We start from the raw sequence: 15,138 nt of genomic DNA on the forward strand, positions 1-15,138 counted from the left end.
ACCACATCTCTCTTGCCTCTAGGGCCCAGGTGCACTCTTAACCCCAACTGGAGTGAAATGATGAGGCATGGGTACAGTGGCCCTGCTCCCACTTACAGGGCCTGTGTCACCCTGTGACACCAATCCTTTTTTGCATCTTGCTTTCTTTGAATAAATCTATATGAAGTGCAGCTAGATATTTAGGCAGGTAACTGCTACACCTGTTTTCCAAACCTAACTGCCTATTTGTGTATGCAGATGTGGGATTTGCACATGTAATCTGAATAGATACTTTTAAAATTGGCACATTGCAGATTAATCACTTGCCAGTTTAATTTGTAATTATTTTTATATATATATACTGTTTTGGAATTTCAGCAGGGAGAGAGAGAAAAGCATCTAAAACCCAATAATTTGGCTTTCTGCTATTTGGCTTGTCATATCCTAAAATAGCTGAACCACATTGTAAATTTTCAGAAAGAATTTACATCTGAGCTAAGTAGCCATTTTTAAAATTCAGCCTGGAGGAACTTTTTTTTATGGCCAAATTATAAATCGGTGGAAAATAGATTTTCTAATGAAAATGCTGATTCAGCCTTCAGGGATGCTACTAGTGCTACTGTACTTTGATTTTCCATATAATAACATAATGAACCATAGATGCCAAGTTTCTTAAAGCATTTCTTGGAGGAACATTTTCTGCGCCGGACATCCTAGGATTTATTATTATCACTGAGCTGAAAGTGACTTTGATAAAGCTTTGACTAAAGACTTTTCTACAGTAGGTAGCAGAAACTCACAGCTACGGTTGACAAAAACTATTAGGTGTAGAGCTGTGAAGTTCAGATCCAGACCTAAACTTGGCCCAGCTATAGGGGAGTTTGGATGAGGTCCCCTCTCTAATTAATTCAAATTTGTCCACCGAAACCTGGGCCACCTGCTTTTTCATTTTGTTCAATTGCCTCTCTAGGGTGTAACATTGCATTTGCTGTCTGTATAAACAAGTGCAGTCTCCAAACCCATACAAATGTTAGTCTCTTTCATGAGACTAGCAACCAGAATGCCAGTCATGGTGGCGGCTTCATGATTAGGTACACTCTCCAGGAACTTGGACAGAAGTCATCAACTAGTTTCACACAGGCCACCATACAGTCATCAGATGGCAATAACAGTTAGTTACTACCTTCTTCAGCTTTGTTTGAATTAGTAACTGAGAAATGAAAGTCTCCATATCTTATATCAATCCCATTAGCCATTCAGTCTCCCATCAGATAGCATACGACCTGTGCAACTTATTGAAATAAATTACTCCTGGGGGAATTTAGTGCCACCGTGCATGTGCAGAATTCATGTCCCCTACAGAGTCTTTGCTTCCCCACCGAAAAATGACTTCTAACAGAGAAGCAAAGGAAGCTGCAAGAGCCAACACATGCAGTGTGGGTGTGTCATTTTGTGTGCCCGGAGCAGCCAGCGGAGAGGTAAATCACAGTGGGGCTAGGGATGCTCTGGCCAGTGGCTCCTACCCTGTGCTAGGCTCATCTGTTAGTCCTGGCTGGGCTGGAAATGGGTGAGGATGGGACTGCCTCTTTCCCAGCAAGGAGTGATTGGGCTGGGTCAGACCCACTCCCGGCTGCAGGAATTTCTGCACTCCCCCACTGCTTCCTGCCCCCCATGGCTCCTCAGCCATAGGAGGAGGGGTCACTGTATGGGGAGCTGTTCCCCCATTTACCCAACCCCTGTGGATCCAGGGCCCCCTGCACCTGGACCACCCCAAATCCCCACCTTCCCTGCATCCGGACCCCCCACTGATCCCCTCTGCCCTGCATCCGGACCACCAGCTCTGCACCCAGACCATTTCTCACTGAGCCCCTGCCTTCAGCCCCCAACCCTAATGACCCATCTCCCTTCCTGCACCTGGACCACCCTGATGAGCCCCCTCACTTGGATCCCCATCCCACTGAGCCCCAGACAGCTTCACCTGGACCCCCACCCCACCAAGTCCCACTCTTCTAGCACCCAGACCCCTGCCGAGCCCCCCACACCCCATCCCCCACACAAGACCCCCCCACTAAGACTCAACCATCTTTACCTAGACTCTCCTGGAAAGTCCAATTGCCCCTGCACCCTGAACCCCCCAATGAACACCCCTCCCCCAGCACCTCTACCCCCCACCAAGCTGCCTGCACCCAAACAGAATCCTGTCACCCCACACCTGGATCCCTCCACATTAAACCTCTGCGTTTTGTCAGAGTTATGTGCAGCTTCAATGCCGAGTCTATGTCCAGGAGGACAGGAGGGGACACTACAGGATGATCTCCCACCTTCATGCAGCCAGTGGCCTGTGGTCCCAACTGCTATGCTAGAGCCTCCACATGTATTTATTGACAAATAATATATGCAGAATTATGCATATAATATTAATATTTAAAATATTGTGTGTAAAAATTTTATTTTTGGTGCAGATTTTTTTTTAAACTCAGGAGTAATAAATAGATCACGCAGCTAAAATGAGCAACTGTTAAAATAAATATTTGTGCCAGTATATGTTTTCTTTCTGATAGCTGCAGAACACCTTTCCTGATTTTAATGGAGTATGATAATATATAATCCGTCCTAGGAGCTATAGGTTGTATCCTATATAGATAAGTGGTTCAACCTCAGAATGATAACTCATGTCAAGATATCAAAGTCATTTCATTTCCTTAAAAATGAAAAGAAGATGTAATTTTTAAAATGTCATATTTGGGGGATATATGAGCAGGATTCCTGTAATCAGTCATCCAAAATGAATTATATTACTTAGGATCTAGTTGAAGGTCGATAAGCCAAAAATATCTTTTTTTTTTCCAATGCCAAATAGGTTTACACATCTAAGTTGATTTTTTTTCATATGCATACACATTGATTTTTGTTTTATATTTATTTTTTACGGTGTAACTCAGCACCATCACAAGGCAGTGCAAATGTTATAGGGAGGGAATATTTTTTCTCTCATCTATACCCCTGCAGCCTCATTGAAGTCAATGAGGGCTACACTGGTGTAAATGTGTGCCTAATTTTCCTCAGCTGGGTGCAGTAAGTGAATGGCATCCAGTAGAGGATAACTATCAGATGAGGGAATACACTAATAAAACTGCTTATATTCATTCAGTGGGAATTTTGACATTGACTGCAGTGGGAGCCTGATCAAGCCCTAACTAGGGCTCAGTCCTGAAGCGTGACTAATCTGTGCATTAGGGATGCACACAGTACAATACATGGTGAACTAACCTCCATGGGTGCTTGGCAGCCTGGAAGAATTGTCTTTGCTCTGGTAAATTAAGGTAATCCCTGCTCCCTATGTCCCAAGCTATCTTTTGTTCTGTGTTTGTACAGCACCTAGCACAATGGGATCCTAGTCCATGACTGCAGCGCCTAGGCGTAACAGGTTACAAATAATAAAGATACATACAGTGAGAGTAGATATCCTAGCCCATCTTCCCCATGAGTGAGGGAAAATGGCTGTTACAAAGTTAGTCTCTCACACTGTGATTCCTCATAGAGACTTTGTAATTATTCCTTTTCTTCCTTTGTTTCCGTTAATCAGTCATGGGCACTTCTTTATCAAAGGGTCATATAGAGGTGCACAGTCCCTAGAAATATTGCATCTAGGGATGATAGGGATAATACAGTCATAACTAATGCCTGGAATATGAACAACCTGGTTTTTTTTTTTCAATTGACCTGTTTCAAAAACCCTTTAATATACATAACTCCTTGGTATCAATGAGTATTACCCTGCTGGGACTCCAAAGCCCCTTAGTTGGGTTTTGGATCCACCAGAGAAATCTCAGCTCACCTCCCTCACCTGATTGTTTATCTCAATATGGCCTCACTGTGGAGATGCCACCAAGAAAAAATACCCCTGTATAAAGAGAATCCTCTGATGGCATAGGGCTGATGGAGCACAGAAGGGATGGTGGCCAAAGTGTGCTAGTGGAGTGGTCCCTAGGTGACTGTGGAAAGCTACTATTTTCACAGGGCTGTTGTACATTGTGCTGGGGCCAGGCCCAATACTAGTAGGTGCAAAAATGATTGAAAACCTTCTTTGTCAACACCTTGTCTGTCTCATGCAACTTGACCTGTGCCAGAATCAGGGCCTCTGCTCTGAAGGCATGTAAAAACAGACAGGGAAGGGTTCAAGTATGTGGGGTATATGCAGCTGGTCTTGATATCCCATCAGGCACAGCTAAAAGCTGTAAAAGATGAAGGAAGTGAGCAGCAGTAGCCTGTAATAAGACCAGTCATTGCGTATGATGCTGGGCTTTCAGTTCAGCATCAAAAACAAATTTGAGAAAGCTTGATTCAATCCAAGCACAGATGTTGTGAATTGCATGTGGTGCCTTCATCATAATGCCACTGTGCGTACTGCAGATAGCTGCAGGTGAAATGCCTATTATTTTTAAAATGAGGCTTTTAGACTTAACCTTTTGGGCTAAAGTAATTGGAAACAGTGAAGTTGGAAACACTAAGCTAATATATGATGAAGGCTGGGAATTATGTGGTCAACATGTAAGGAAAAAACTCAGAATGCCTCATGTAAGTAAGATTAAAGCATGGTCAAAGAATCTGACTGAAAAGAGAAAGGGAGTACTGAAAAGAGTCACCTAAAAGGTTAAAAATCTATAGTTTGGGGAAAATGCATTATAATCGGACAATTATACCTCCTGAGGTAGGTATGAAATCATAAAATGCAATTAAGGGGGAAAGGAGTGTTAAAAGTGCAAGATATCACAAACATATTGATCTGCTATAAGTGGGGAACCTACTGCCAAATGTATACTGACAGCTCCAAAGATGTAAGAACAGGAAGAGTGGAAACAGCATTCTGCATTCCTTCACTAGGAAACAAGAAAGCTATAAGGCTAACAAATTTTGTAGCCATTTTGATTATGCTCCCATTAAATTGAGGGATTATGCTCCCATTAAATTGGATCCTAAATGCGCACCAAGCCAGTGTGGTCACCCTGACTGATTGCTTATCAGGACTACTAGCGATCAGAAATGGCATTTCAATCAGTAGAAATGATATACGTTATGAAATATTACTGTTAACAACAGAATTGATGGGATTGGATATCATCTATAGTATGGATATTAACAGTAATAGCATGAATCTCCGTGCATGTAGGGGTTGTGGGAAATGAGCTGGCAGGCAAATTGGCAAAAACTATGTCAAACAGGAGCAAGTTGATCTAGAGATCCCTTTAAGTAAACTGGAGTTTAAACATCTAGTTAAAAATAAGTTGAGAGGAATGACAAGAAATATGGGCAAAAGAATCATAGGGGAAAAGATTCTATGAAACATGCCTAAGAGTCAAAAATGATGGTATACTCCAAGGCCCTGAAGGAAAGAGTGAAATGGCTCTGTTTAGAATTTTAATTGGTCATTGTGGCTTAAATAGTAATTTGTTTCTAATAAACAAAAATGAAGATGTATTACGTGGGATGTGCAAGGTCCGGGAAACAGCTGATCATCTTCTGTGGGAGTGCAAAGAGTGTACCGTTGAAAGAGGGTATTTATAAGAAAAACGTAGAGTTCTTAGAGTATCACATTTTTTTCTGTAACACATAGTAAGAGCACCAGAAAATGTGGCCCTATTTAAAAAACAACTACAACAAACAATATTGCAAATCTTTAAAAATACTTGGAAAGGTGAAAGACTTTAATTCAAGAATTAATCTGTGGTGTGCAGTGCTTGGCAGTCATAGACGAGCAGATGAGTCTGCTTAGCCATAAAGCACAACAAGAAGCAGCAACAGAAGCCTGACAGATAGGAGAGCCTAGATGTGGGAATGTTGGGCTCTTGTTGGAGTTTAAAAAACGTTGCCTAAATCCGACAGAGGGAAGACTATTTTATATAGACATTCTGAGGCTGTGTATGTGGTGTGGTCTACTTAGTGTCCCCTGCTGGAGTCTTCTGTTGGATATTTGATCCCACAGAGTCTTCCTGTCTGTCTGCTCTGACTCCTCCTCTTTCTCATTGAAGGGATAACCATTGTTGTGCTCAGGGAAGGCCTTTTCTAGGGCCCTTCTAGACTCTTATTGAGCTCAGATAGAAGGAATGGGAAATGGGAAGGAAACATTGTCTATTGTTTCATTGTTGGACTGCCTCTTACATCCCATGCAAGGGAAGACTTCTGAAGTTGTCTTTCTTTTGCTTTGGTGTAGGCTGCTCGCTGCTATTACAAGGATATGTCAGACAGTAAAATGTTAAGAACAGATCGTATCAAAAGGCTGAAGAACAAAAGCTCTGATTATCTCTCCCACAAATGCTGACAGAAAAAATGACCTGTGCTGAATTCCCGCTCCACCCACTTAAGCAGTAAGTCCAACACTCCAGACTTTGTCCCTTGATTCTTCCATGACACCACAGTTAATTGATAATGGGGGAGGAGGGTAAATGTATCTTGATTGACTCAGATTTCAAACTTGAAATCTTTGAATTACTTGACCAGGAAGATGCCATTCAATTTTTTATATCTGTCACCCGTTCTCCTCTGTAACAGAGTGGACTGACATGCAGCAACCTATGTCCACGTATGAAAATGAATTACAAGGAGGTAGATCAAAATGAAAAATTTCCATTCTCTCTGCAGGTTTGAATAGCACCTGGGGACATGGTGGAGGTGCAAGACTCAGCACAGAAGGGCAAAATGGGAAGCAGAATTTCAGAGTGCCACAGTAAACTGAACAGTCAGTCTCTAAATGCACACACCATAACCTCTGCTCCGCCAGGGAGATAAATTCATTCAAAAGCAACCACCCACTTTTCCTACACCCTAATAATCATCTGTACAATGAACTCAAACAGTTTAACCTCTGCTGGAATGGGTAAAGGAAAGTGGCTCAAAGATCCTCAAAATGATGCATTTCCTACAGTGGAATGGTTTTAGACTTACACTACACTGTTTCCTACCTTCCTGAAATGGAAGGCAATACATTTAATCAGATTAGACATTGATTCTAAATTGATCTGTGGAAATGAAAACCGGGTGTACTATGCATGGAAGACTTATACATGGAATGTATATAGGAGCCAAAGTGGGTTGGAATACTGCCTATACTGGGTTAAGATTAGGCACAGCATTGAGCACAGACCATATCCTTCTCCAGATGCAGGTGTAGGAAATGGCAAAGTAACCTAACAATCCCCTGAAAAGTTGCAAATTCTAGTGCTCTGTAAAGCACAGACACACATGTTAGGGCATAAGGGGAATGTACATTGTAACTCAAGAAGGCTAATAATTAGATCTAATAACCTGTCTCTTTGTATGGTTCCAGACCTAACTATGTACACAGTGGGCTTACCTTTACACTAAGCCTCCTTTGCACCACTCTGACAGCGTAAACAGCCCTTAAAATGGGTATAACTGTAATTTATGCCCACTTTAAAGTCCTTTGCACTGCTAGAATGGTGTAAATGTGAATCAGCCCCAAATATGTTGTGTCAGTGACCCAAATTTTCAAAGTTTATGTCAAGGCTCTTGCAGATAGGCAATAAATCTCTGTACAAACTTGTCTATTCAAATATTTAGTTCTCAGCAAGCTGTGTGTGTGTGTGTGTTGGGCGTGGGGTAAATCTACCTCACAGTAGCCTGCTGTGCACTGTGTGTACTATGATCTATGCTGCTTTGAAACGGGAATAGATACCAGTTCATTAGGGAACTTTTACAGTACGTCCCAGCCTGGGTAACCAGACTACTGTAAGCTGGGTTTGAGCTAGTATACTAAAAATAGCACTGGGGACGTTGTGGCTCTGGCAGAGACTTGAGCTAGCCACCTAAGCTCAGACCCAGGGCTGGGTGCATTTATAGGCCTGAGCGGCTGCCTGAGCTGCAACATCCACACGGCTATTGAGGCCAGCTAGCACAAATCTGTCTAGCCAGGCTGGGAGACTTGCTTCTAGCTGCAATGTAGACATAAGTAGATCAAAGCACACTACAGAACTTGTGTGGCAGCAGAGTCCACACAGACACTTAATACGCGGCTGGCTAGTGTGCGGAAGATTTATACCCCAGCTTGCCACGAATTATGTGCCAAATACATTGCATGGGTAAAATCTTGTACTTTCCCACTAGGGATATGGGGATTATCACTTTTTTAAAAGTATATTTTAAAAGCTGTGTTTAACCTCTAGCCTTTTGGTGGTTTGAAGCCAGATTTTGAAAGCTGTTTATAATCGTGTTGGTGCTTTTGTGAAGAGCAATGTGGTGTTCTGCATGAAAGATGTTATGTAAGATACATAATATGTTGAAATGCAGAGTAGACTATGTTTGTTGCCAAAACTCTGATGCTATATAACACAAGGGCCAAAATGTATTTTACTTGAGTTTGTAGATGAGTGATTGGTATCTGAGCCCCTGAAAGCAGCATTAGTCAGAAGCTTAGCTCCGGTTCATTTCTAGTAAGGGCCTGAATGGAAAGAAGGCATCTCCATAGAGCCTTCAGTAGTCTGAGGCAGGGAGGAAGAGGCATTTGTGGGGGAGGGAGGACAGAAAAGGAGGTTTTTCTAAATTCTGAAAGCATTTTAGCCTCTGACTTTAGTGAAGAATGTGTGTCAAGTCTAATGAAACAAGGAGACAGATCTGAAAGAGTCACTTTTTAAAAAGACAGATGACAAAGAAGCTGTCTTTGCTCTATGGAACCCGACAGTAATTTCACTTTTCTCAAAAATGGCAACTTGCTGCAGCAAAAATAAAAATGGTAATGAACATATTTAATCCCAACTGGCTCCTGAAACAGAAACATGAGGAAATGGCAGTGCCGGCTGATTTCCCATCATTTAATAAAACATCATACTTGTCTTGTTTCTTTTTAATTCCATTCTTTTATTTTTTCTTCTGTTTTCTCACTAGTGATCACTTTTTCAACAGTATTTCTCTGGGAAATTGACAGAGCTATTCCCCATCAGGAGATATTATACCATAAATTGCCTGCTTTAAACCAAATCTACATTTTCTTAAAACAGACTCATCAGTAGAATATTTAATCTATAAAATAAGTGATTTTTTTCTGTCGTTCATTCCTTGTGCTCTGTGCATTGATTTACTTTTCTTCTTTACAAATCATTGAAGCTGAGTGTTGCTGTAATATCTGCCTTGTGTATTTCTACCTCTGAGCTGGTGTTACACAGAATTCTTTTTAATACTGCAGTAAGCTCAGTTGATATCAAACAAAATAATTCCTCTGTGACCAAATCTACTAATTCTGCACCCATATCCAAGAAGTGGACAGATTTGAGATCTTGTTAGTCTTTTTAGTTATCTCAAAATTACAACCCACCGATTCTCACTTTTGTTGCCAAACCTTCAGCATTCTGAGATTAGCTGCCACGGAAGAGGCATTTTATGTGAAAGTGTGATCAGAATTTGAGGCCACAAATCTTAAAATGATTCTGAGTCAACAGCTTAGGGCCCTCAGAAATGGAACAGCCCCGAGACAGAAAAAGCCATCGGTATTCTCAGGAAGAGGAGGAGCTAGTGTAGTTCCATTTAAATAAGAGATGATGATTGTGAATAAAGTAACTTTGCTAAACTCTGTCTTTTGACATTAGAGAATAACTCGAGTCAAATGTAGAGAAAAAAAAATGAGGCGACTGATATGAGGGAGACTAATGATGACACTGTTATAAAATAATAGCTTCACTGTCTGATATTTTTCCTTTATGGAAACTGGCAGAAATGTCATTTTTCACAGAAATAACAACTTGTTGCAACCAAAAATACAAATTGTAATTAGAGATGGTGTCAAAACAAGACAAACCCCTCAAACATCAGGTAGGGGAGTTCAGAATAGATTGGGATCCTTTTTTCTTGTTAGCGTCTGAATAACCTAGACTTTGGAGATCCAGGTCTTTAACTACAACAACATTTTTGTGGCCATAATATGTTGAGGGATCAAAAGACATTATTAATCCCTATGTTACCCAGTCTGAATTTATTGTAAAGCCAGTGGACAGATTGATTTTATGAAAATTGACGATGAAGTTAATATTGGAACAATTTGGAAATCCAGCTGGTCAAATATTGCTGGCCCTCTTCCTTGTCTACAGCTATCAAATTGTATTAAAGCTAAAAAAAATGTTAAAAGACAACCTTTACTTTCCCAGGTAAACAGTTGTGTAGTTGCTACAAGAATGCTATGCAATCATGGTGGGTAGAGAAGAGAAGTACTTGCAATCACAAATAGAGATTGCAGTTGGTCCACAAGACAATCTTTCTAGTAAAGTGATGTTCAAGCTATGAAAGTTTTGTGAACCCTTGCTTTAGAGCTAATTTCAAGCTAATATCGGAAGCCTGCATCCCAAGAAAGGGGAAAAAAATCATAGGCAGGAGTTGTAGACCAAGCTGGATGAGCAAGCATCTCAGAGAGGTGATTAAGAAAAAGCAGAAAGCATACAGGGAGTGGAAGAAAGGAGGGATCAGCAAGGAAAGCTACCTTATTGAGGTCAGAACATGTAGGGATAAAGTGAGACAGGCTAAAAGTCAAGTAGAGTTGGACCTTGCAAAGGGAATTAAAACCAATAGTAAAAGGTTCTATAGCCATATAATTAAGAAGAAAACAAAGAAAGAAGAAGTGGGACCGCTAAACACTGAGGATGGAGTGGAGGTCAAGGATAATCTAGGCATGGCCCAATATCTAAACAAATACTTTACCTCAGTCTTTAATAAGACTAAAGAGGATCTTAGGGATAATGGTAGCATGACAAATGGGAATGAGGATATGGAGGTAGACATTACCATATTTGAGGTAGAAGCAAAACTCAAACAGCTTAATGGGACTAAATCGGGGGGCCCAGATAATCTTCATCCAAGAGTATTAAAGGAATTGGCACATGAAATTGCAAGCCCATTAGCAAGAATTTTTAATGAATCTGTAAACTCAGGGGTTGTACCATATGATTGGAGAATTGCTAACATAGTTCCTATTTTTAAGAAAGGGAAAAAAAGTGATCCGGGTAATTATAGGCCTGTTAGTTTGACGTCTGTAGTATGCAAGGTCTTGGAAAAAATTTTGAAGGAGAAGGTAGTTAAGGACATTGAAGACAATGGTAAATGGGACAAAATACAACATGGTTTTACAAAAGGTAGATTGTGCCAAACCAACCTGATCTCCTTCTTTGAGAAAGTAACAGATTTTTTAGACAAAGGAAACGCAGTGGATCTAATTTACCTAGATTTCAGTAAGGCATTTGATACCGTGCCACATGGGGAATTATTAGTTAAATTGGAAAAGATGGGGATCAATAGGAAAATTGAAAGGGGGATAAGGAATTGGTTAAAGGGGAGACTACAATGGGTCCTACTGAAAGGTGAACTGTCAGCCTGGAGGGAGGTTACCAGTGGAGTTCCTCAAGGATCGGTTTTGGGACCAATCTTATTTAATCTTTTTATTACTGACCTCGGCACAAAAAGTGGGAGTGTGCTAATAAAGTTTGCGGATGATACAAAGCTGGGAGGTATTGCCAATTTAGAGAAGGACAGGGATATCCTACAGGAGGATCTGGATGACCTTGTAAACTGGAGTAATAGTAATAGGATGAAATTTAATAGTGAGAAGTGTAAGGTCATGCATTTAGGGATTAATAACAAGAAATTTAGTTATAAGCTAGGGACGCATCAATTAGAAGTAACGGAGGAGGAAAAGGACCTTGGAGTATTGGTTGATCATAGGATGACTATGGGCTGCCAATGTGATGTGGCCGTGAAAAAAGCTAATGCGGTCTTGGGATGCATCAGGAGAGGTATTTCCAGTAGGGATAAGGAGGTTTTAGTACCGTTATACAAGGCACTGGTGAGACCTCACCTGGAATGCTGTGTGCAGTTCTGGTCTCCCATGTTTAAGAAGGATGGATTCAGGCTGGAACAGGTACAGAGAAGGGCTACTAGGATGATCTGAGGAAAGGAAAACTTGTCTTATGAAAGGAGACTCAAGGAGCTTGGCTTGTTTAGCCTAACTAAAAGAAGGTTGAGGGGAGATATGATTGCTCTCTATAAATATATCAGAGGCATAAATACCGGAGAGGGAGAGGAATTATTTAAGCTCAGTACCAATGTGGACACAAGAACAAATGGATATAAACTGGCCAGCAGGAAATTTAGACTAGAAATTAGATGAAGGTTTCTAACCATCAGAGGAGTGAAGTTTTGGAATAGCCTTCCAAGGGAAGCAGTGGGGGCAAAAGGCCTATCTGGCTTTAAGAATAAACTCGATAAGTTTATGGAGGAGATGGTATGATGGGATAACATGGTTTTGGTAATTAAATATCCATGGTAAATAGGCCCAATGGCCTGTGATTAGATGGGGAGGGATCTGAGTTACCCAGGAAAGAATTTTCTATAGTATCTGGCTGATGAATCTTGCCCATATGCTCAAGGTTTAGCTGATCGCCATATTTGGGGTCGGGAAGGAATTTTCCTCCAGGGCAGATTGGAAGAGGCCCTGGAGGTTTTTCACCTTCCTCTGTAGCATGGGGCACGGGTCACTTGCTGGAGGATTCTCTGCTCCTTGAAGTCTTTAAACTACGATTTGAGGACTTCAATAGCACAGATATAGGTGTGAGGTTTTCTGCAGGAGTGGTGGGTGAAATTCTGTGGCCTGCGCTTCGCAGGAGGTCAGACTAGATGATCATAATGGTCCCTTCTGACCTAAATATCTATGAATCTATGAATCTAAGTCTGTTAGTAAAAAACTTGATACATTTTGTTTTTTTCCATATAAGAAGAGAGCTGTAATATTCTTGGGATTCCTCAGATGGTGTTATTACAGATAATGTTGTAAGATTTATTTTCCTTAATGTTTGTCTTAGATCTTGAAGATATGCTTCATTGTCGGCTGGGATGTGGTTGGTTGGTGTGGAGGGTTTGTTTGGTTTTGTTTTTTCTTAATGGCTGATTATCTCTTTAGTAAAATCTGCTCTTCTTTAGTGTATCACTCGACAGCTCATTATTAGAGTGTAATTGCTGCCTACAGGTTATAGTTAAAGCAAGCAAACAAAATATTACAAAACTGTTAAACCATAGTATAATGTCAAAATGATGGTAAATGTTAGACAAAACAAGAACATCAAGCCAATCAATAGGTATTTGTTACAAAAAAGGAATTGTCTGAACAATTAAAAAGTGACCATCCTTCCTGCTCCCACCCTCTACTCTGTCTCTAAAAGCAGTTGTGCTTTTAGTCCTGCATCTACTAAAAGAAAGTTGTGACCTAAACAACTGTTACTCTCACTGTATGGGTATTCATTTTAAAAACATTCAAGATTTAAGACTTTTCTGAAGAGGGTTTAAATGTTCTCAGCAGAATAGTAATATCAATAAACGCTTTGGAAAGAAATTATTACAATTTTTTTTAAAAGTTCAGGAAAAAGGCCCTTTGAGACTTGAGAAAGGACAAGTTGTCCTTAACTCATCATACTCTTGAAGGCTACTCCCTGCAAACTTTTCTCTATCTTTAAGGGCCTAGTAAAATGTACTTTAAAAGAAAATAGATTTTTAATTGTAAGCCCTGATATAGAACAATATTATCAGATATCCTAGAGAGACAAAGTGGGTGATCAGGTCATATCTTTTATTGGAACAACTTCTGCTAGGGAAAGACAAACTTTCAAGCTACAAAACAAACAAACAAACAAACAAAAAAATCAGATATCCTGTCAGTCATCAAACAATTTGAAATCCTGCATGCTTTAATTTCCCAGAACACTGAGTTTTATTTCTCTACTGTTTTGTTACAACATAATTTCTTGTATGAAGATATGCATGATGTATTACAATATTAGCTAGAGATTGGCCTGTAAGATTCAGAAAAGCATGGGTATTTACAGATACAGGACTCTATTCAGATTCACAGGCACAGCTCTCGGAGGACTGGCACTGTCATAAGCAAACCAGACTGACTACTTGCAGAGACAGGAAGTCATACTGAGAGCATATGACATAGAAATGGGATTATAAATCAAATATAAAAATTTATAAGCTTCTTATAGGCTGTTTCCTCATTTCCATAAAGACCAGATTTACCATTGACTTTAATGGGGTTTGGATTAGGCCTTTAAATGAACTAACCAACAGAGCTGGCAATGGAGGAAGAGCATGGGATATATAGACGTTTAATAACTGTGATAACTTTTGTGGTTGCTTCATCTTTATGGTCTTGAATATTGTGGGCTGATAGAATTCAGAGCGACAGGCCACATGGAAGCAGCTGAAGCTGGAGTCTGAACCCGAAAATGAGGTGCGAGGTATGTACTTTGTAAATAAGTAGCCATTCACTGTGCTAGGTCAGCTTAGAATTGTTAGAGTTGTATGAAATCTTTTTACCAAAACTTTCTTTGGCAAAAAATGAATATTCGGTGACTCCAAAACACTTTGTGAATATGTACTGATTTTGCTGAATTGTTTGGATCATGAAATTCACTGTACAAGATTGTCCTCACAAATTTTCACCTTGAATCTGGGCCTATAGACCACGAAAGCCTATGATGATGGCCAAGCTACCAAGCTAGGGCTTAACCAACCAACCAGTCACCTCTTTTAGCTACCATATGAAGATAATAATGAGAAATTTTCACACATAAATAATTCCTTAGTCAACTAGACGTAAAACTATAAAGACACTAAAATGTAACAATTCTCTACCTTTCTACAAAGTTGATCCAGCACCAGACACTAGTAGTGGTTTGTTTATATAATCAGCTGATCTGAGAGGACACGTTCATCATGGTCTAATCTTGTGCCATCAGAACCGATTATTTTTATTAATATTTATGAACATTTTAAACTCTTTAATATGACAAAATCTATATCAGTTAACAAAAAAATTATGCCTTTTACCAAATCGCATCTCTTATTTGCTTAAATTTGCAGCTCTAAGATGAGAGAGTGTGTCACATTTTGGTCCAACAGGGATGTGCATAAAAACAAGTTGCAAAACTTATCAAATGCCAGAAAATTAACAAGTGTCTAAATTTGAGGCCCAGGCCAAATGGCCCTCCTGCACACACACGCACACGCACACGCACACGCACACACACACGCACACACACACACACCCGCCCGATTGGCCCTGGGTCTTGTCTTACAACACAGGAGCAAGAGGAGCTCTTCTATGCCATT

The 15,138-nt window shown here is 40.3% G+C and overlaps 1 long non-coding RNA gene across 2 annotated transcripts in view; it reads left to right on the forward strand.

Moving 5' to 3' along the window:
• LOC142073275 (uncharacterized) overlaps window positions 1-15,138 on the forward strand; it is an 82,613-nt gene that overhangs the window by 37,676 nt on the left and 29,799 nt on the right. Inside the window, exons 3-4 of one of the 2 annotated variants that reach the window (XR_012670079.1) lie at window positions 6,191-6,344; window positions 6,619-7,934. The exons of the other annotated variant lie outside the window; for it this stretch is intronic. This is a non-coding gene — a long non-coding RNA (uncharacterized LOC142073275). Of the gene's footprint in view, window positions 1-6,190; window positions 6,345-6,618; window positions 7,935-15,138 lie in introns of those variants that run through there. 2 annotated transcript variants of the gene reach the window in all.

This window comes from Caretta caretta, chromosome 9 (genome assembly GCF_965140235.1).
Source record: "Caretta caretta isolate rCarCar2 chromosome 9, rCarCar1.hap1, whole genome shotgun sequence".
In the NCBI taxonomy this organism is placed as follows: domain Eukaryota; kingdom Metazoa; phylum Chordata; order Testudines; family Cheloniidae; genus Caretta; species Caretta caretta.